This window comes from Canis lupus, chromosome 26 (genome assembly GCF_003254725.2).
Source record: "Canis lupus dingo isolate Sandy chromosome 26, ASM325472v2, whole genome shotgun sequence".
Taxonomy (NCBI): Eukaryota; Metazoa; Chordata; class Mammalia; order Carnivora; family Canidae; genus Canis; species Canis lupus.
In genome coordinates, this window is record NC_064268.1 from 22458215 (window position 1) to 22480581 (window position 22367).

The window sequence follows — 22367 nt, forward strand, 5'->3', positions numbered from 1 at the left end:
AGACACAATCATTTTCTGTTTGCAAATGACTTGTATTTTCCAGTATATAGTTCCAGAGTTTATTACAGTCCTTAAGACCTATGATGTTGGGACACCTGAGTGGCTCAGTGGTTGAGCACGTCTGCCTTCGACTCAGGGCGTGATCCTGTTGTACTGGGATCAAGTCCCACATCAGGCTCCCTGCATGGAGCCTGCTTCTCCCTCTGCCTGTGTCTCTCATGAATAAATAAATAAAATCTTTAAAAAAAAAAAAAAAGACCTGTAATGTTTTTCCAAAAAAATACTCATCACTGTTTATACCTGTGGGCATCTGCAGCCTTTTTGGAGAACTAGGTGGTAGTGGACTGGCCACTGCACCTGAGAGATGGGTGCTATGGTGGGTGGTTAGTGCTTGGCTCTGCTGGATGACTTGGAATAAGCCATGAAGCTCTTCAAAAGCTTCCTTAAAAAAAAAAAAAAAAAAAAAAAAAAAGCTTCCTTTTGTGGTTGTTGTTTGTTTTTACTAGAAGAGGCTGGAATGTGCGTGAAAGTAACCTAGTGGAGTGCCTAGAATACAGGAAGGAGCTTGTTTCATTTAGTTCCAGGCCCCAGAGCAAATGCAGCCCACCCAGCCTGAGCCACTCTGACTTTACTTGAGGAAGCTTGCCTTGATGTCTAATGGAACCAACCCTTGTTTGTGAGCTCTCCCTCCTTGACATACAGGAATGTTGTGCAGGTGACCAGAGCACACACTGATCCAGTCTCTGAGCCCACCCAGGGACAGCTCTGTAAAGGGACAGGTACAGCAGGTGAAGGAATGAACCCCAATTTTCTGACATCCCACAGATACATACTAGGGAGCCCGGGGGTGTGTGTTTTAGTTTCATCTTCCAGGTGAGCAGATGACTACAGTTCAAAGGGCCTGTGAGTCTGAATTTTTCTTACCTTCTGGAACAGACATAGGAGTAAAGAAGACAGCTGTCTAGGTACAGCTCTAGAGAGGGATGACATTTCTCAATTGAATCTTTCACCATGGTCTTGGAAAATCAGAATTGCTCAGGCTTGCAGGAAGTGGATTGTTTGATTCTAAGTTTTACTTGAATTTTTTTGGAGAAAAATTGACAGAAAAGTTTTCTAAAGGGATTCCCTCATCTTAACCAAGTGTCCCATACTGCACCTCACCCCCTTCCACCCCAGTTTCCAGCAAGAAGAAAGAGAGCAATCTGCCTTTGTATCAACTCGAGGTTCTCCTGAAAATCTCTACCCTGCACCTGTGTTCAGCCATTTGCATTCAACGATTTTTTTCTTTTAAGATTTTATTAATTTATTCATGAGAGACACAGAGAGAGAGAGAAAGAGGCAGAGACATAGGAGAAGCAGGCTCCATGCAGGGAGCCCGACGTGGCACTCAAGGACCTGGGACTCGAGGATAACACCCTGGGCCAAAGGCAGGAACTAAACCGCTGAGCCACCCAGGGATCCCCCCCATTCAATGATTTTTTACTCAGTTTCCAGGAGCTGGTTGTCCACACACAATATACTGTTATTTCCCACATCATGATCAGACTCTGTGCTACCTTCACTCTTTTTTTTTTTTTTTTTTTGTAGGCAGCAAAGCAAGGTTTATTGAGTGATAGCAAAGTGCTAGTATGAAGCTCCTGAGGAGGCTTAGCGGTTTAGCACTGCCCACGGCCCAGGGCCTGATCCTGGAGACCCAGGTTGGAGTCCAGTCCGGCTCCCTGCGTACCCTGCGTGGAGCCTGCTTCTCCCTCTGCCTATGTCTCTGCCTCTCTCTCTCTGTGTGTTTCTCATGAATAAATAAATAAAATCTTAAAAAAAAAAAAAAAAAAGCTCCCGAGGAGGGAGGGGACCCAAGAGGGTTGCCTGTGCTAGCTTTACCTTGCTCTGAAGGGAGCAGAACCTGGAAGAGCAAAGAGATAAATAAGCAATTTCAATGCAGTATAACTGCAATCAGCCTGTGGTGAGGAGCCACAGGCAGAAGGAAAGGCTCCGTAAAGGAGAGGTTTGCATGGGCCTTGAAAGATGAGTAGGAGTTTGCACAAGATCTAGTTTTTCTTTTACTCTGGACCCTCCTCCCTGCTCAAGAAGCTAGCTGCCCTCTGGCCCCTGAGATAGAAAAGTGGTAATAGTTCATCAGGTGCTAAAAAAGACCTGAAACTCACACAAAATATACATTCAACCAGGGACACCTGGGTGGCCCAGTAGTTGGGCGTCTGCCTTCGGCTCTGGGGTGATCCCGGGGTTCTGGATCAAGTCCCGCATGGGGCTCCCTGCAGGGAGCCTGCTTCTCCCTCTGCCTGTGTCCCTGCCTCAATCTCTGTGTCTCTCAGGAATAAAAAATAAAATCTTTTTTTTTTTAAGATTTATTTATTCCTGAGAGACACAGAGAAAAAGACAGAGAGAGAGAGAGAGAGAGGCAGAGACACAGGCAGAGGGAGAAGCAGGCTCCATGCAGGGAGCCTGACACGGGACTCAGATCCCTGGTCTCCAGGATCACACCCTGGGCTGAAGGCGGTGCTAAACCGCTGAGCCACCCGGGCTGCCCCGAAAATAAAATCTTTAAAAATATATATACATTCAACCTTTACCATCTGCTAATATGCTCAAAACTAAATGTATAAGAAGATCCTTCTGAGTTTCCATGTACTGATTTTAACTTTCTTGGGACATCCCTTGCTCTTCTACCGTCGTCCTCAGCACTCTGGAAGATGTCCTTAACAGTTCTCATTTAACCAACAACTTTTCTTTAAAACAGGAAGCAGGGCTCCTCTGGGGCAGTCCTCTCTCTGGTCATCCTGCCCCTCCCCCATGGGTTCCAGCCTCCCAGCTGGCTCTCACTCACCGTCCACACCTCCAGGTCTGTCTGCTCTGGTTTCAGCCTGCAACCCTTGCCAAAAGTATCAAAAAGGAAACCGCTAGTCAAAATTTCCTCTCCTTCCCTGAATTTCTTGTTTTTCTTTCTTGCTTTTTTCTTTTTAAGATTTTATTTATTTGAGAGAGACAAAGAGCATGGTGGGGGGGGGCGGGGCAGGAGGAGAGGGAGAAGCAGGCTCCCCACTGAGGCAGGAGCCCGATGTGGAGCTCCATCCCAGGAACCCGAAATCAGGACCTGAGCCCAAGGCAGACACTTAACAGAATGCGCCACCCAGGTACCCCTCATTTTTTTTTTAATTGAGGGCCATCTTTATTGGACATTTCTTTCTTCCTTTTTTTTCCCTTTCCCTGAATTTCTTTCTTTTTTTTTTTTTTTAATATTTTATTTGTTCATGAGAGACAGAGAGAGAGAGGGGGGAGACACAGGCAGAGGGAGAAGCAGGCTCCATGCAGGGAGTCCGATGTGGGACTCGATCCTGGACCTGCAGGATCATGGGCTGAGCTGAAGGCAGACAGACGCTCAACCACTGAGCCCCCTCAGGTGTCCCACCTTTCCCTAGATTTCTGATTCTACTTCTGCAGTGGGTGCGAATGGTAACCCAACTCCAGGGTGTGTGTGTGTGTGTGTATAAAGAAAAAAATATATATATATACACACATATATATAGTATATATGTACTAAAATGTATAAAAATGTATATATACTTTTTTAATTAAAGTTTTTTTTTTTTTTTTTTTTTTTTAATTCATGAGAGATACACAGAGAGAGGCAGACACACTGGCAGAGGGAGAAACAGACTCCATCCCAGGACCCTGGAATCATGACCTGAAACAAAGGCAGACCCTCAACCACTGAACCACCCAGGCATCCCAAAATATATATATTTTAAAACCTAAAAACAAAACCAAACCCCGCAAAGCTGGAAGCAGGAATATGAGAGAGAGAATGTGGGGGAGGACTTCTTGTCACCTCCACTATGATCCTACCCTTCCTTGGCTGTAAATTCTGCGGTCACTCCCTCTCCCAATTCCTGCTCTGCCTCTTTCTCTAAAGCAGCCAGAAGGGACTTGGGGGTGTCTGAGCTTACACATTTTCCTCACTCTCCCTTGGGGCCCCGGGGAGAGGCTAACCCCTGGGCTGAGGAGCTGGCTTGGAAACTCAGGGCTCCGGGGACCACGCTCTCTGGACCGCGCTTGCTTCTTCCCTTTGCACAGCGAGGGAGCTGACCTTTTCGGTTTCATCCTGCCTTTTTCCTCTACGCCCCACATGGCTTGGCAACCATAAGTCACCACTGTTTTTCCTCCTTGGCATTTCTTAAATGTGGCCTGCTTAAATTAAAAGGTCAAAAGAGAGAGGCCCCATGGACTTTGAAACGTTCAGCTTGCCTTCTGGCCCCGGCCACTGGCTTGACAGGTCCCGCTGGCTCTCCCGGAGAGGGGGCCGCTGATGAAATCCGGAATCCAGAGGAGGCCCTGAACCCTCCCAGGCCCTCCCTCCCTGAAAGTGCCCTTGTTTGCGTATCCGGGTTCCAGAACAGGAACCTCTTGTTGGAAATCACCCCGGGAGGTAACGTTACTGATTGAGTAGTCCGCCCGCCTCCCTGAGAAAGACAGAACCTGTTTTCACTGATTAAAATCGCCTTATTTGTTCACTTTCTACTTCTTTTAAATTTTTTTAAAGATTTTATGTATTTATTCATGAGACACACACACACAGAGAGAGAGAGAGAGAGAGAGAGAGAGGCAGAGACACAGGCAGAGGGAGAAGCAGGCTCCACGCAGGGAGCCAGATGCGGAACTCGATCCCGGGTCTCCAGGATCACGCCCTGGGCTGAAGGCAGATGCTAAACCGCTGGGCCACCCAGGCATCCCCACTTTCTACTTCTAAATGTTCTCAGAACCTTTTTCCAGGAAGAAGCCAGATGATAGGAAATCAGAGAAGCAACGATCATCCAGCCTGTTTTCGCCCTCCTCACTCTAAAGCTCCTTTTACTGTCACGAAACACGCAGGAGGATGTGTGGAATAAGCCAATAGCAGCAACAACAGCCGATGAGCGTGGGGTGTGTGCCAGGTGCTGTGCAAGGCACTGGCATCCATTCTCTTTCATTTCTGCAGGGTGGGAACTGGCTCCAGAGGAGGAAGGTGGAGAGGTGAGGCCCAAGGTCACACCACTAGTCGGTGGGAGAACTGACCTTTGAACCTAGATCTCCATGCCCGATTCCTGGGGGTTGGACAGGCAGGGAAAGGACCCAGGCCTGGCTTCCTGCTTTGAAGCCCTGTGGCTTTTGAGGCGACCCCCACTTTCAGTGATTTGCATTTGATTAGACAGAAACTGAAAACTCAAGGGGTCTGAAACCAGCAAAAGAATGTTCTTTCAGTCTCTGTTGGCCTTCCTTGGTTGGGTAACATCTACTCTGCAAACAACAGACCGGGAGCCAGGCAGAGCTGGCCCCACGCCTAGTGGAGTAAACAGCACCTGAAGGTCAGGCAGGCCGCGCAGGGCACCTCATGAGGCCTCGCTCTGAGACACAGCCATGGGCTAGAAGCCGGGAGCCCAGAGCCCTGCTCCTGGTGCTGCCGTTATTATCATGTGTGCTTCTCTTTTCCTCATCTTGAAGTGGAAGAAGTCGTCTTGAAAGATTGAGGTCCAGGCTGGCCCCAGGGATCAGTTTGACAGGAGCGGCTCAGGGGTGGGCACGCAGAGGGTAGAGTCCAGTTGCCTGGGTTCGGGTATCAGCTCTACCACTTACAAATTCTAGGACTCTAGACAACTCCCTAACTTTTCAGACTGTTTTCCTATCATGCATCTAAGAATAATAGTAGAACCCACCCCATAGAGTTGTCAAGATATTAAGTCAGAAAGCCCAGCAGAATTCTAGAATATAGTGTCATGGCCACAAAGGTCCTTTCCTTTGACTTTGTTTTGGTGGGGAAATTGAAATTCAATTAAAGCAAAAGTTAAACTAGAAGGAGGAGGAGAGATGGAGGAAGAGGAGGAAGGGATGGAAGAGAAGAAGAAGTTACAGTTAACATCTAGGGGTGCCTGAGTGGCTCAGTCAGCTAAGGGTCTGCTTTTGGTTCTGGTTGTGATCCGGGGGATCCTGGGATTGAGACCTGTGTCCAGCTACCCTCTCAGTGGAGAGTCTGCTTGTCTCTCTCCCCCTGCTCACTCTCTTTCTCTCTCAAATAAATTTTTTAAAAAATCTTTGAAGTTATATTTAACATCTTATAATTAATACTTATTTCAGGGATCCCTGGGTGGCGCAGCGGTTTGGCGCCTGCCTTTGGCCCAGGGCGCGATCCTGGAGACCCGGGATCAAATCCCACATCGGGCTCCCGGTGCATGGAGCCTGCTTCTCCCTCTGCCTGTGTCTCTGCCTCTCTCTCTCTCTCTCTCTCTCTCTGTGTGACTATCATAAATAAATAAAAAAATTTTTTAAATTTTAAAAAAATACTTATTTCAGGGATGTCTGGGTGGCTCAGCGGTTTAGTGCGTGCCTTCAGTCCAGGGCGTGATCCTGGAGTCCCTGGATCAAGTCTCACGTCAGGCTCCCTGCATTGAGCCTGCTTCTCCCTCTTCCTGTGTCTCTGCCTCTTACTCTGTGTCTTTCATGAATAAATAAATAAAATCTTTAAAAAAAAAACTTATTTCAGTGATTATACATAGGAAACAACATGTTGGGAATTATTAGTGATTCTTTAACTCTGCAAATATTCACTGACTGGTTGGTGGATGTGGAGCCTTTTTCTAGTTCTGCAGATCATAAAAAGATATTTACACATAGACCTTTTCCTAAAGAACTCCCAGTCCAGGAAGAGACACATACAAATAACTATGACAGAGAAGTAACAGTGTCATGCAGGGATTAGGAATCTGCTCTGATGCTTCAGTATATTCTCTAGAGGCCCAGACACAGCAAGATTCCTGGGAGAATGTAGACTTTGTGGTCACATATAGCACATTTTCAGGCCCAACTTTGACACTGATCAGCTGGATAATCTTGGACAATTTAAATACCTTCTCTGAGCGATTTCCTCCTCTTGTGATGATTAATTTTATAAGTTAATTTAGCTAAGCTACAATACCCAGATATTCTATTAAACAGTAATCCAGGTGTTGCCCTGCAGGTATTTTGTAGACGCAGTTAACGTCTACAATTGACTTCAAGTAAAGGAGGTCGTCCAAGTGGGTCTCATTCAATCAGTGAAAGGCCTTAAGAGCAAAACTAAAGTTTCTCTGAGGAAGAATAAATTTCACATATGGATTGTGGCATTGGCTCCTGCACAGTTTCCAGCCTACCAGTCTGTGCCAAAAATAATTTTAAACATGTCAGCCCCACAATCATATAAGCCAATTCCCTGAAATAAATCACATATATGTAGATCATATATCACATATATATCAGGTATATATGATATGGGACCACATCATATATACATACAATGCTATATACTACATATATATATCAAATCACATATCTATGATATTATGTAAAAATGTCCTACTGGTTCTGTTTCTCTGATAATAGACAAGCAGAGATGTTACTTCTCTTTCCCTGTCTTGACTGTCCCCAGCATTATCTATCCCCTGCTCCTCTCAGTTCCTTAACACCTTATCATGAAAGTACAGAACTTGGACTTGGGAGGGTCTCTAAAGGCTGTGTAGTTCACTCTCTTCTAATGTGTAAATGAAGATATTCAGATGGAGAAGCCAAGTGATTTGTCCCAGATCTCAAAGACTACATTGGCCTGGGGGTAACATTTAGGGCTGCCTTGCAGAGTTGGCATAGAGTGAGGCAAGAGAAGCACTTACTTCAGGTGCAAAATTTAAGGGGGTGCCCCAAAAGCCAGTAATCAAGATGAAAAATGTTTTGATGTAATATTTTTTAAAATCTAAATTAATGCAAAAATCTATGATGCACAAAGTATCACTTTTTTTTTTTTTTTTTTTTAAAGTAAGCTTCATGCCCAACATGGGGTTTGAACTCACAACCCTGAGATTAAGAGTCACATGCTTGGGCTTCTGGGTGGCTCAGTCAGTTGAGCATCTGCCTTTGGCTCAGGTCATGATCCTGGGATCCTGGGATCCAGTCCCACATCAGGCTCCCTGCTCAGTGGGAAGCACCTGCTTCTCCCTCTCCACCTGCCACTCTGCCTACTTGTGCTCTCTATGTCAAATCAATCAATCAATCAATCAATCAATCTGAAAAAAAAGTCACATGCTCTACCAATTGAGCCAGCCAGGCCCCCACAAACTAACATTTTTAAATAAAGAAGGATCATTATTATTGGATTTTCCTTTTGCTGTAGGCACTGGTCTGGTTGGCACAGTACAGTTGCCTGTGTCTATTGGCATCTCTGTATTTAGACATGGTATCATATGCTACCCACGGTGTGCATTATAATTGTGCATGTGGTTTCCTCTGCCCATCAAGACCTCTCATAGGTGGCCAAAAGCCCTGGTGTGCCCAGGACTGAGGGGTTTCTCAGAATGCAAGATGTTTAATGGATAAATTGAGGACAGTAACAGCAAACCAGGATGGTTGTTTATCCTGTTAGAGAAGGAAACAGGGACCAGATCATATGCACTTTTTATACCCTTGAGCCACTTGGTTACACTAATTATTATTGATTGAATTTGCCTTTTCTGGAGAAGTGCTTGGCAGGCACTCAGTATATCCCTAATCAGTTGCTTATCTGAGACACAGAAAGGCTAACACTGACTTGGCCAGGACCCACTGGCAAATCCCTGGTGCTCCAGCACCAAGCCTGTTGGCCTTCCCAGTGTCCTGCCTGCTGCTCATCCATAACCATCCCCTAAGATTCCTGAGCTATAAATCCACTTTGCAAAACCAGTAAAGGCCAATTTGCCTAAAATCTGCCCAGGAAGTTGCACTCCTTTTCTTCTTTTTTCTTAACCAGCAAATACTCTGCCTTTTGAAACTTTCTGTGCCTTAGACATAAATAAGCTTATTGCTTCAAGGATCATCATATCGTGCCTTTTACTAAGGACAGACATACGGAACATTGTAGGCAGGCCACTTAACAAAGCTAGCTCTGTCACCTGGATCAAGACCTCTGACTGCTTTGGTTCTAAGTTTCTTCAATGACCAAATGAAAGGCCTGCACTCATTGTTCTGGGACATAGCAGAGTGCTTCTGTGACCATCAGTATCCTTAATCTATAAAGTTGGCATCATACCTTTTTAAGGCAAATGTGAAAATTAAATAAGGTAATGTATAGAAACCACTTTACGGGGCAGCCTGGATGGCTCAGGGTTTAGCACTGCCTTCGGCCCAGGGCCTGATCCTGAAAACTCGGGATCGAGTCCCACGTCGGGCTCCCTGCGTGGAGCCTGCTTCTCCCTCTGCCTGTGTCTCTGCCTCTCACTCTGTGTCGCTCATGAATAAAAAAAAAAAAAAAAAAAAAAGAAACCACTTTATATGGTCCCTTGTGGGAGGTCATTTATTTTGTTTTTCCTTCTCTCTAGTTCTCTGAATCTAAAATGCAGTTTTATTTATTTATTTATCTAGCTATTTATTTTATTTATTTATTCCTGGGAGACATAGAGAGAAGCAGAGACATAGAGGGAGAAGCAGTCCCCCCATAGGGAGCCCGACTCAGACTTGATCCCCAGATCGGGATCATGTCCTAAGCCAAAGGCAGATGCTCAACTGCTGAGCCACCCAGACACCCCATAAAATGCAGTAATTTTATGATTCCACTTTCTTTCTTTTTTTTTAAAATATTTTATTTATTCATGAGACACACACACACACAGAGAGAGAGAGAGAGGCAGAGACAAAAGCAGGCAACCTGCCTGGGACTTGACGTGGGACTCGATCCCAGGACCGCATGGATCATGCCCTGGGCCCAAGGCAGGCACTAAACCACAGAGCCACCCAGGGATACCCTCCTCTTTCTTTCCTCTTTTCCTCTTTCTTTCTTTCTTTCTTTCTTTCTTTCTTTCTTTCTTTCTTTCTTTCTTTCTTTCTTTCTTTCTTTCTTTCTTTCTTTCTTCATGAGAAACAGAGAGAGAGAGAGAGAGGCAGAGACACAGGCAGAGGGAGAAGCAGGTTCCATGGAGGGAGCCTGATGTGGGACTTGATCTCAGGACCGCAGGATCATGCCCTGAGCCAAAGACAGACACCCAACACCTGAGTTACCCAGGCGTCCCTTTTTTTTTTTAAGATTTTATTTATTTATTCATGATAGACATACAGAGAGAGGCAGAGACACAGGCAGAGGGATAAAGCAGGCTCCCTCATGGGAACCCGATGTGGGACTTGACCCTGGCACCCCAGGATCATGCCCTGAACCAAAGGCTCAATCGCTGAGCCACCCAGGCCATCCCTGTGATTCCACTTTCTTTCTTTTTTTTTAAAGATTTTATTTATTTATTTATGACACACATTCACAGAGAGAGAGAGGCAGAGACACAGGCAGAGGAAGAAGCAGGCTCCATGCAGGGAGCCCAACGTGGGACTTGATCCTGGGACTCCAGGATCACGCCCTGGGCCAAAGGCAGGCACCAAACTGCTGAGCCACCCAGGGATCCCTGATTCCACTTTCATAGTCGGTAGGACAGATCATTCATTCATTTATTCATTCCTTTATTCCAAAATGTCTTATTGCTCACCTGCCATGTGCCAAACATAACCCTAGGTATCAGGTGCTAAGGATATGGTGGTGAGCAAGAACCCAGTTATAAAACATTGGAAATTGGGATGCCTGGGCTGCTCAGTGGTTGACCGTCTGTCTGCCTTTGGCTCAGGGCATGATCCTGGAGTTCCTGTGGAGACCCTGCTTTCCCCTCTGCCTTTGTCTCTGCCTCTTCCTGTTTCTCTGATGAATAAATAAATAAAATCTTAAAAAAAAAAAAGAAATTATCTAAAAATCACCTGCAATGCTAGAAGAAACATACCAAAACCCCCTATGAAAACCCAATAATAGAAGGCACCCACAAGTCAGAAATCATCCCTGTTGTGACTGTTTCAAATGAATTCTGAGTAGATGCTATTTAGCAGGTGGTCACAGTTCTCCCCGGTGGCTGCTATTCTTGTATTTAAAACACCTGCTGCTGTTTGTAGGTTGCTAACATTTACTTTGGTCTTTATGTCAATGCCATTTGCTGAAGGAGCCAGCTGGGGGACTTTTCTCTTTCAACATTGCCGCCGAATTGTGCTTTGTCCATAGGAAAATAAACATCACTTATGTAGATAGCACCACCACAATCTTCAAGGGTGATTTGACCAGGGACCTTCTGCTCAAGATGAAGAGAATAGGTTTCATCTTGACGGTGTGAGGACTGCTGTCCTTCATGGCTTTATCATCTGGCTTTAAAAAAAAATATTTTATTTATTTATTCATGAGAGACCAGAGAGAGAGAGAGAGAGAGAGAGAGAGAGAGGCAGGGATACAGGCAGAGCGAGAAGCAGGTTCCCTGCAGGGAACCCAATGTGGGACGTGATCCCGAGCCAAAGGCATACGCTCAACCACAGAGCCACCCAGGCGTCCCTCATCTGGCTTAATTTTACTTTACCTGGTGTTGTTTTTATCTTGCTTCCTTTCCTTGGAGCCCTTTTAAGTAATTCCTCTCCACTTTTTTTTTAATTCATTTATTTATTCATGAGGGACAGAGAGAGAGAGGCAGAGACACAGGCAGAGGGAGACACAGTCTCCCTATGGGGAGCCTGATGTGGGACTGGATCCTAGGACCCCGGGATCATGACCTGACCCAAAGGCAGATGCTCAACCACTGAGCCCCCCAGGTGCCCCAATTCTTCTCCACTTGTGAGATTTTACCAGACAGTTGAGAACTGATGAGCCATAGAAGGTAAAAATTAGACAGCAGATTAGTGGGTTGCCAAGTGCAGGGGTGGGGAAAAACCAGAGACTCACAACTGAATGGCGATGGGGTCTTCTCTTGAGTGATGAAAACGTTTTGGAATTAGATAGAGGTAATGGTTTCACAACATTGTGAATGTACTAAATGCCACTGAATTGTATACTTTGGGCTCTATGAATTTCACCTAAATAAAAACCAAGCAAAACATTATGTTAAGTGATAGGAGCCAGATACAAGAGTATATAATCTGTATGAATCTGTATATATGAAGTTCAAGAACAGGTTAAACTAATCTTTGGTAATAGAGTCCCAGGATCGAGTCCCATGTCGGGCTCCTTGTTTCTTGTGGGGCTTGTTTCTCCTTCTGCCTGTGTCTCTGCCTCTCTCTCTCTCTCTGTCTCATGAATGAATGAATAAAATCTTTAAAAAAATAAAATAAATAAAATAAAGATTGTATTTATTTGTTTATTTAGAGAGAGAATGAGTGAGCAGGGAGGGGCAGAGGGAAAGGGAAGAGAGAATCTCAAGTGGACTCCCCACTGAGTGCAAAGCCGAAGCAGGACTCAATCTCCTGACCCTGAGGTCACGACCCAAGCAGAAATCAAGAGTCCGATACTTAACTGAGTCACACAGGTGCCCCACACAGGCTAAGTCACACAGGTGCCCCAAGATCTGTGCATTTTATTGATGGTAATTCTACCTCATTTAAAAAATTAAAATGGAAAAAAAATTAAAATGGAAGGACGCCTGGATGGCTCAGTGGGGTAAGTGTCTGCCTTCGGCTCACGTCATGGTCTTGGCACCCTGGGATGGAGCCCCACATTGGGCTCCCTGCTCAGTGGGGAGTCTGCTTGTCCCTCTCCCTTTGCCCCTCTCCACCACTCATCCTCTCTTGCTTGATCGCTCTCTCAAGTAAATAAATAAAATCCTGGGATGCCTGGATGGCTCAGCGGTTGAGCATCTATCTGCCTTTGGCCCAGGTTGTGATCCCAAGGTCCCAGGATCGAGTCCCGCATCGGGCTCCCTGCATGGAACCTGCTTCTCCCTCTGCCTGCTTCTCCCTCTGCCTCTCTGTGTGTCTCTTGTGAATAAATAAATAAAATCTTAAAAAAAGAGAGACACCAAAGAGCACTCAAGGCTGCACAAGGAGGTCATGTGAGCACACAATGAGAAAGCAACTACGTGCAAGCCAGGAGGAGAGCCCTCACCAGAGACTGAATTAGGCTAGAATTTGGTCTTGGACTCCTCTGTCTCCAGAACTTTGAGACTCAGCCAAACCCACTAATCAAGTGTCAGGATGGAATAAAAAATTTCTTCAAACATTCAAGGACTCAAAAAACATACCTTGCCAACCCACAGAAGGGGAGAAAAAAAATTGCAAATCTGTAACTGATAAGGCACTTATATTTAGAATATATAAATTATATATTATTATAAATATATATAATATATAGGGATCCCTGGGTGGCGCAGCGGTTTAGCGCCTGCCTTTGGCCCAGGGCGCGATCCTGGAGACCCGGGATCGAATCCCACATCGGGCTCCCGGTGCATGGAGCCTGCTTCTCCCTCTGCCTGTGTCTCTGCCTCTCTCTCTCTCTCTCTCTCTGTGACTATCATAAATAAATAAATAAATAAAAAATTAAAAATATATATATATATAATATATAAATTATATATATATATTTAAAAACCCAAATAATCCCATGAGAACCAAGTAAAAGATCTGAATAAACATTTCTCCAGAGAAGAAATAAAAATGACAAAAAGCACATGAAAAGATGCTCAACATCATTAGTCATCAGGGAAATGCAAATCAAAAGCACAATGAAGTACCATGTCACACCCACTGGGCTATAAAAAAAAAGACTTACTAACAAGTGTCAATGATGATAGAAATTGGAACCAGCCCTCACAACACTGCTAATAGGTACAGTGTTTAAAATGGTGCAGCTGCTTTGGAAAATAGCCTGCCAGTTTCTCAAAACAAGAAACATAGAGTCACCATATGACTTAGCAGTTCCACTCCTAGGTATATAACCAAGAGAAATGAAAACATACCTGCGCAAAAACTTGTACATAAATTTTCTTTCTTGGGGCAGCCCTGGTGGCTGACTGGTTTAGTGCCGCCTTTGGCCCAGGCCGTGATCCTAGAGACCCGGGATCGAATCCCACGTCGGGCTCCCCGTGCATGGAGCCTGCTTCTCCCTCTGCCTGTGTCTCTGCCTCTCTCTCTCTCTCTCTCTCTCTCTGTGTGTGACTATAATAAATAAATAAATAAATAAATAAATAAATAAATAAATAAATAAATAAATAAAAATAAAATAAAACAATTTTTTCTTTCTTTTAAAGATTTTATTTTTATTTATTTATTATTTTTTAAAAAGATTTTATTTATTTATTGACAGAGAGAGAGCACAAGTAGGAGAAGTAGCAGAGGGAGAGGGAGAAGTGGGCTGTCTGCTGAGCAGGGAGCCCAAAGGGTGGGTCAATCCCAGGATCCTGGGATCATGCATGACCTGAGCCAAAGGCAGACACTTAAGTGACTGAGCCATCCAGGCACCCCTATTTTATTATTATTTTTGAAGTTTTATTTATTTACCAGAAAAAGAGAGAGAGCAGAGAAGAGGGACAGAGGGAGAGGGAGAGATAATCTTAAGCAAACTCCAACCCGGTGCAGACCCTGATTTGAGGCTTGATCTCAGAACCCTGAGATCAGGAACTGAGACGAAACCAAGAGTTGGACATTTAACCAAATGCACCACCCAGGTGCCCTAATTATTTTATTTTATTTTATTATTTTATGTTATTTATTTTGTACAATTTATTTATTTATTTATTTGAGAAAGAGAGTGTGTGTATACATGAGCCAGGGGAGGGGCAGAGGGAGAGAGAGAGTGGGAGAGAAGCAGACTCCCCAGTGAGCAAAGAGCTCAACACGACACAGGGCTTGATCTCACAACTCTGGGATCACAACCTGAGCTGAAACCAAGAGTTGGATGCTCAACCAATTGAGCCACCCAGGCACCCCTAAAGATTTTATTTTTAACTCATCTCCACAGCCAATGCAGGGCTTGAACCCACAGCCCCCAGATCAAAAGTAGCATGCTCTACCAACTGAGCCAGTCAGGTAGCAGGCTGCACATAAATTTTCATAGCAGCATTATTCTTAATAGCCAAAAAGTAGAGACAACCCAATGTCCATCAAACAATGAATGGATGAATAAAATTTGTTATATCCATACAATGGAACATAATTTGGCAATAAAAAGAATTGAAAGCAGGGACTCAAGATAATTGTACATGCATGTTCACAGCAACATTATTCATAAATAGCCAAAAGGTGGAAGCAACACAAGTGTTCATCAATGGATGAATGGATAAACAAAATGTGGCATAGACATGTAAGGGAATAATATTCAAGCTCTAAAAGGAAAGAAATTCTGCAACAAGAATGAAACTTGAGGACATCATGCTAAGTCAAATAAGCCAGTCACAAGCCAGTGTATGATTCCACTGATATGAGGTACCTAGAGTAGCCAAGTTCACAGATGCAGAAAGTAAAATAATAATTTCCAGGGCCTGAGGGGAGGGGTAACAGGGAGCTCTTTGATGAGCATAGAGTTTCAGTTTTACCAGATGAGAAGAGTCCTAGAGATGGATGGTGGTGATGGTTGTTCAACAATGTGAATGTACTTAACATTATTAAACCTTATACTTTTTTTTTTAAAGATTGTATTTATTTATTCATGAGAGACAGAGAGGGAGGCAGAGACAGGCAGAGGGAGAAGCAGGCTCCTCACAGGGAGCCCGATGAGGGACTTGATCTTGCATCTGGGGATCATGCCCTGAGCCAAAGCCAGATGCTCAACCGCTGAGCCACCCAGGCATTCCATATTAGACTGTATACTTAAAAATGGTTAAGATGGCAAATTTTATGTGTATTTCGCCATGATTGTAGACGAATGAACAAAGTCTTGACACACTACAACATGGATAACTCTTGAACACTTTACGCTGAGTGAAGGAAGCCAGTCTTCACATAAAGGGCCACTTATTCTATGATTCCATTTATAGAAATGTCTATAGCACACAAGTTTATATATATATATGTTTTTTTTAAAGATTTTATTTATTTATTCATGAGAGACACAGAGAGAGAGGCAGAGGCAGAAGCAGACTCCATGCGGAGAGCCCGACACGGGACTCGATCCTGGGTATCCAGGATCACACCCTGGGCCGAAGGCAGTGCCAAACCGCTGAGCCACCCGGGCTGCCTGCCCAATGCTTAAGTTTATAAAGACAGAAAAGTGGTTGTCAGGGACTGGGGTGGCAGTATGGTGGGAGGGGTTAGGAGGGTAATTTTACATGTTAATCCAGTTAACTGTATAGAATGTGATTATATCTAAATTAACTGTTAATAATGTATATTGAGGGGGATCCCTGGGTGGCTCAGCGATTTAGCGCCTGCCTTTGACCCAGGGCGCGATCCTGGAGTCCCGGAATCGAGTCCCACGTCAGGCTCCCTGCATGGAGCCTGCTTCTTCCTCCTCCTGTGTCTCTGCCTCTCTCTCTCGTCTTTCTCTCTCTCTCTCTAGGTCCATCATAAATAAATAAATATTAAAAAATAAAATAAAATTTGTTTATTTTTATTTTTATTTTTTATTTTTTTTTAATTTTTTTTTAAATGTATATTGAATATGTTTAAATAAGTTAAGGCCAAATGTGCTTCATGAGAATAAGGAATTATCCCAAGAAGGGAAGGCATGGGATACAGGAAACAGGGAATCCCACATAGGATAGGATTGGTTTAAAAGGAATCTGAGGAGAAAGGTGATGTCACAGGCTAAGAGTGCAAGCAGTCTGCATTGGGGCAGGAAGGTTCTAGATAGGAATTTTATTTTATATTTTTTTAAATATTTTATTTATTTATTCATGAGAGACACACAGAGACAGGCAAAGAGGGAGGAAGCAGCTCCATGCAGGGAACCCGATGTGGGACTCGATCCCAGGACTCTGGGATCACACCCTGAGCCTAAGGCAGACGCTCAACCTGCTGAGCCACCCAGGCATCCCTCGATAAGGAATTTTAAAAAAGATATACTAAGTGGTAAAAAACAAACACAGAAAATAATAGATACATTAAAAGTAAGGTAATAAAAACACGGTAGTTATTAATTACAGGAAAAACAAAAAGTTGTAAAAGAAAAAGTTTATAATACGCTATGCATCTCAGCTTTGAATGACATTGTAACAATGCATACCATTAATAAAAATGGTGGCATAAAATACATTGGGAGAATGAGGAGAAGTGGAAATGGTTGTGAAAAGAGAATTCCTTGTGTGGAAGTTGACATAGAGCAATGTAAGGTTATTATTTAGAAAAATGGAGATGACATGGGCACCTGGCTGGCTCAGTAGGTGGAGTATGTGACTCTTTTTTTTTTCTTCTTTTAAGATTTTATTTATTTATTCATGAGAGACACAGAGAGGCAGAGACACAGGCAGAGGGAGAAGCAGGCTCCATGCAGGGAACCCAATGTGGGACTCCATCTTGGGTCTCCAGGATCACACCCTGGATGGAAGGCGGCACTAAACCTCTGAGCCACCTGGGCAGCCAGAGTATATGACTCTTGATCTCAGGTTTGTGAGTTGGAATCCCACGGTGGGTGTAGAGATTACTTAAGAACAAAATCTTAAAAAAAGAGTGAGAACAAAATAGAGGTGACATAACAGGAAGTAATAGCAAAGAAGTTGCCTCTGAGGAGTAAGACTGGGGAGAGGGGAAGGGTAGGATAGGCAACCTGGATTTCGTTGTAAGCCTTTTAAAGATTTTATTTATTGGGGATCCCTGGGTGGCGCAGCGGTTTGGCGCCTGCCTTTGGCCCAGGGCAGCGATCCTGGAGACCCAGGATCGAATCCCACATCAGGCTCCCGGTGCATGGAGTCTGCTTCTCCCTCTGCCTATGTCTCTGCCTCTCTCTCTCTCTCTGTGACTATCATAAATAAATAAAAATTTAAAAAAAAATTAAAAAAAATAAAAAATTTTATTTATTTGTTATTTTTATTTTATTATTTTTTTAAAGATTTTATTTATTTATTCAGGGGAGAAACAGAGAGAGAGAGACAGAGCAAAGGCAGAGGGAGAAGCAGGCTCCCTGCAGGGAGCCTGATGCAGGACTTGATGCTGAGACTCCAGGATGACGGCCTGAGCCTAAGACAGACACTCAACCACTGAGCTACCCAGGCATCCCTATTCGTTTATTTTAGAAAGAGGGAGTGCATGCCCATGCCAACAGGAGGGGCAGAGGGAGAGGGAGAGAGAGAGAAACCCAAGCAGTTTCCAGGCTGAGCTCAGAGCCCCATCTTATGATCCCAAGATCATGACCTGAGCCAAAACCAAGAGTCAGATGCCTAACCGAGTGAGCCACCCATGTTCCCCTGTTGTAAGCCTTTTAAATCTGCTTTGACTAAAAACAAAACAAGCTATATGCATATGTTTTAAAATATATTTTAACTAATCTCTATACTGAATGTGGGGCTTGAACTCACAACCCTGAAATAAAGAGTCTTGTGCTCTACCCAGGTAGAGCTCCTTAAATCTATTTTTTTAAAAATCCAGGCATCTGGGTGGCTCAGTAGGTCAAGTATTTGCCTTTGGCTCAGGTCACGATTCCAGGGTCCTAGGATCAAGCCCCACATCAGGCTCCCTGCTCAGTAGGGAGTCTGCTTCTCCCTCTCTCTCTGCCCCTCCCCCAGCTTGTGCTCTCTCTCTCTCTCTCTCTCTCCAATCGATCAATCAATCAATCAATATTTAAAAATGTATATATGTAAATATATTTTTTAAAATGGGAACCTAGAACGTATTGAACTCTTTTGAATGCTCATTTCCTATTCAGGAAACATGGGGTTAATTTTAGGGCTCACAGCACCCAGGGGGAAGAGACTAAATGGGAGAATTGGAAGACAGTTGTCTTAGCCGAGGACTTTCTTCTCCACCTTCCCAGGTGTGTCTAATGTCTGGGACCTTCGACAGGAACCAGGACACCGGGTCTGTTTTCTTGTCACCTTTCACCATCTCGGGTTCTGGATTCCATCTGCACCCCCAGAACACTCTTGGCCTTCAACCCTATTATTTCTGGGAATCTTTACCACACTTCTTCCCAAACTTCTTGGCCCATATTGCTCGCTCTCAGGTGCCCAGCCTTGGCTTCCCATCAGATTCTTGCCCAACACATACTTTCCTGAACTTGACACTTGGGACTTTCCCTGGGTTTCCTCACAGGGACTCAGATTCTAATTCCTCTGACACTCCACCCTCCACAGCTCCAGGCCACCCCACCCTCAGCCCAGCCTCTGGAGCCATGGGCAGAACCCAGGATCCACCTACATAACCAGGAGGAAACATCACGATGAGACATTTGCCACATCTGTCTGTAGTCTCAGCCTCCTCACTGGTGACTTGGGAGAAATTATTGTTACTGTGAAAATTCAAGAAGTATAACAGTAATTGTGACTGGCATGAGTAAGCTTCAGGAAATTATTAGGGTAAAGAAACACTAAAGTAGAATTTCAAGCAATGCCAAGAAATAGCAGCAGATTGCTGGCTAGCTGTGGGTGAGGGCAACAGGAGTGAGTGGAGATTTCTGGGAGCAAAAGCCAAGCAGAAAGTTTTAGATTTCAACAATTCTGAAGGAAAAAAACAAAACAAAACAAAAACATGGCTAGTGCCTATAACTGAATGGTCTTCTACACCCATCCCTGGGGCTCTGACGCTTTTGGCCACGGCCAGGGACATGCACACTCACCATTTTTAAGTGCGAAACAAGAGACTATAGTCTGTCATCCAGGATTCCTCTTCCGTCTTGCTCTCCTTTCCATTTCAGAACATCCCCAGTCCCCTGTGGCAGTCTGAGCTTTCTTCTGACCTCCTCCATTGGGCCTTGATCTTCCATGGGCTAAAAGACTTTGCTTTACTTCCTCTAGAACCCATTTCCCATACGTTTGTATCCTCCTGACGGTGCAACTATTTAAGAATTGATGTCAAGGGCAGCCCTGGTGGCTCAGCAGTTTAGCACCACCTTCAGCCCTGGGTGTGATCCTGGAGGCCTGGGATCGAGTCCCACGTCAGCTCCCTGCTTGGAGCCTGCTTCTCCCTCTGCCTGTGTCTCTGCCTCTCTCTCTCTCTCTCTCTCTCTCTCTCTCTCTCTCTCTCTCTCTCGGTGTCTCTTGTGAATAAATAAATAAAATCTTAAAAAAAAAAAAAAAAGAATTGATGTCAATATTTCCCTGGGGAAATTCCTACTGACTCTGAGTTTCCTCCATGTCATGACTCTTTTTATCAACATCTTTTCATTTCACTATCAGTGAAAGAAAAAAAGAGTTTCTAAATATAATGCACATGATGGTATTTAACTTTTGTAGGCACTGTAGCCCGTTTATTTCCAGAAATGCTGCTCTGAGGACTGGAATCTTTAAATCGCATTAAGATATTTGACTTGGATCCGTTTTTTTTTTCATGGAAGCTGGTACTGTACTGATTCCAGACTTTCAGAATTCATAATTCAGTAAAAATTTTTTTAAAGGTGGTGGTCAGGGGAGTAGAGTCTTTTTTTCAAAGGTGGGGCTTGGGGTGGGGGTGATAGGAACAATCGTCTGTTACCACCCAAAGAATAGGAAGAATGTAGAATGGGCTTTTAAATTTAGTACATTAAGCTTTTTAAAAAAATGCTCTACATTGTGCTTATTTTTCTCATTTCTCTGGTCTCCTGTGGTTTGACCACGAGGAACAAACCAGCTAAGCGGAGGGAGCTGGCGCCGCAAAGGACTGCAGGGCCACCTAGTGGCCGGACGTCTTCCCTGCACCTGCAGGGGATGCCATTCCTGCCAATAGTCACCCCAAATGAACTCGCACCTAGGGTTTTTGGCATGAAGATCAGCCCTTGCTACTTTATGGAATTTTTAACATTCATTTTATAAATGTTCCTACAGCCTTGGACTTCAAAGGATTGCCTCACCCTAAACCTGAAGATTGAGTTTCCAGCCATTGACTGGTGATTCTGAGCAGTGTTTCCTGAGTCAGACAGGCCTGGGTGAGAATTTGCTGTCTGGGTGACTTTGGGCAAGTTATTTAAACTTTCTGACCCTCAGTTTCTTCTCTTTTTTTTTTTTTTTTAAAGATTTTATTTACTTCTGAGAGACAAAGATTGAGAGAGAGAGAGAAAGCCCAAGTGGGAGAAGAGGCAGAGGGAGAAGCAAACTCCCCACCGAACAGGGAGCCAGACATGGGGCTTGATCCCAGGACTCCAAGGTCAGTGACCTGAGCTGAAGGCAGATGCTTAACTGACTGAGCCACCTAGATGCCCCTTTATCACCCTAGTTTTTTTTTTTTAATAAAATAATTTTTATTGGTGTTCAATTTACCAACATACAGAATAACACCCAGTGCTCATCCTGTCAAGTGTCCCCTCAGTGCCCATCACCCACTCACCCCCACCCCCCGCCCTCCTCCCCTTCCACCACCCCCAGTTTGTTTCCCAGAGTTAGGAGTCTTTATGTTCTGTCTCCCTTTCTGATATTTCCCACACATTTCTTCTCCCTTCCCTTATATTCCCTTTCACTATTATTTATATTCCCCAAATGAATGAGAACATATAATGTTTGTCCTTCTCCGACTGACTTACTTCACTCAGCATAATACCCTCCAGTTCCATCCACGTTGAAGCTAAATGGTGGGTATTTGTCATTTCTAATAGCTGAGTATTACTCCATTGTATACATAAACCACATCTTCTTTATCCATTCATCTTTCCATGGACACCGAGGCTCCTTCCACAGTTTGGCTATTGTGGCCATTGCTGCTATAAACATCGGGGTGCAGGTGTCCCGGCGTTTCACTGCATCTGTATCTTTGGGGTAAATCCCCAACAGTGCAATTGCTGGGTCGTAGGGCAGGTCTATTTTTAACTCTTTGAGGAACCTCCACACAGTTTTCCAGAGTGGCTGCACCATGACCCTCAGTTTCCTCTTGTGCAATGGAGAGTAATAGTTGGCAGGATTGTTCTGAAGATAAAGGGAAGTGTGCATGTCATGTATTTCTGGCTGTTCCTGACAAGTAAACATCGCTATTGATTTGTTCAATGCTTATGGAAAGATGGTATAGCCTAGGGAAGGGACAGAAACTACCCACCCACACAGGTCCTATCTATGTAAAAGGCTTAATATGAGATGCCTGCGCAGTGTCTCCAAAATCCTTCACTTCTTTTTTTTTTTTTTTTTCAGAGATTTTGTTTATTCATGAGAGACACGGGCACAGGGAGGAGTAGGTTCCCTGCCAAGCATGGAGCCCAAGGTGGGACTCGATCTCAGGACCCTGGGATCATGACCTGAGCCAAAGGTAGACGCTCAACTGCGGAGTCACCCAGGTGCCCCTTTCACTTCTTTTCAATAATTTTTTTTTCAATAATGTTTTATAGGTTTGTTTTGTTTTTGTATAGAGATCTGCATAGCTTTGTTGTTTTTTTTAAAAAAATTTTATGTTTAAGTAATTTCTAGACTTAATGCCAGGCTTGGACTTTCAACCCTGAGATCAAGAGTTGTACACTCTACCACTGAGCCAGCTTATGCCCCTATGCACAACTTTTTAAA

General features: G+C 44.2%; 2 long non-coding RNA genes across 2 annotated transcripts; one reads left to right on the forward strand and one right to left on the reverse strand.

Annotated features, from left to right (window-relative positions):
- Positions 1 to 10958: 10958 nt before the first annotated feature.
- Positions 10959 to 19913, reverse strand: LOC118352354 (uncharacterized). Its single transcript, XR_007406138.1, has 3 exons — positions 19529 to 19913; positions 13782 to 13980; positions 10959 to 11212 (listed from the first exon to the last, which is right to left on the reverse strand). It is a non-coding gene; the product is annotated as an uncharacterized LOC118352354 (long non-coding RNA).
- Positions 19914 to 20710: 797 nt separating this feature from the next.
- LOC125753709 (uncharacterized) lies at positions 20711 to 22138 on the forward strand. The gene is made up of 3 exons (XR_007406139.1): positions 20711 to 20812; positions 20900 to 21030; positions 22002 to 22138. It is a non-coding gene; the product is annotated as an uncharacterized LOC125753709 (long non-coding RNA).
- The last annotated feature ends 229 nt before the right edge of the window (positions 22139 to 22367 follow it).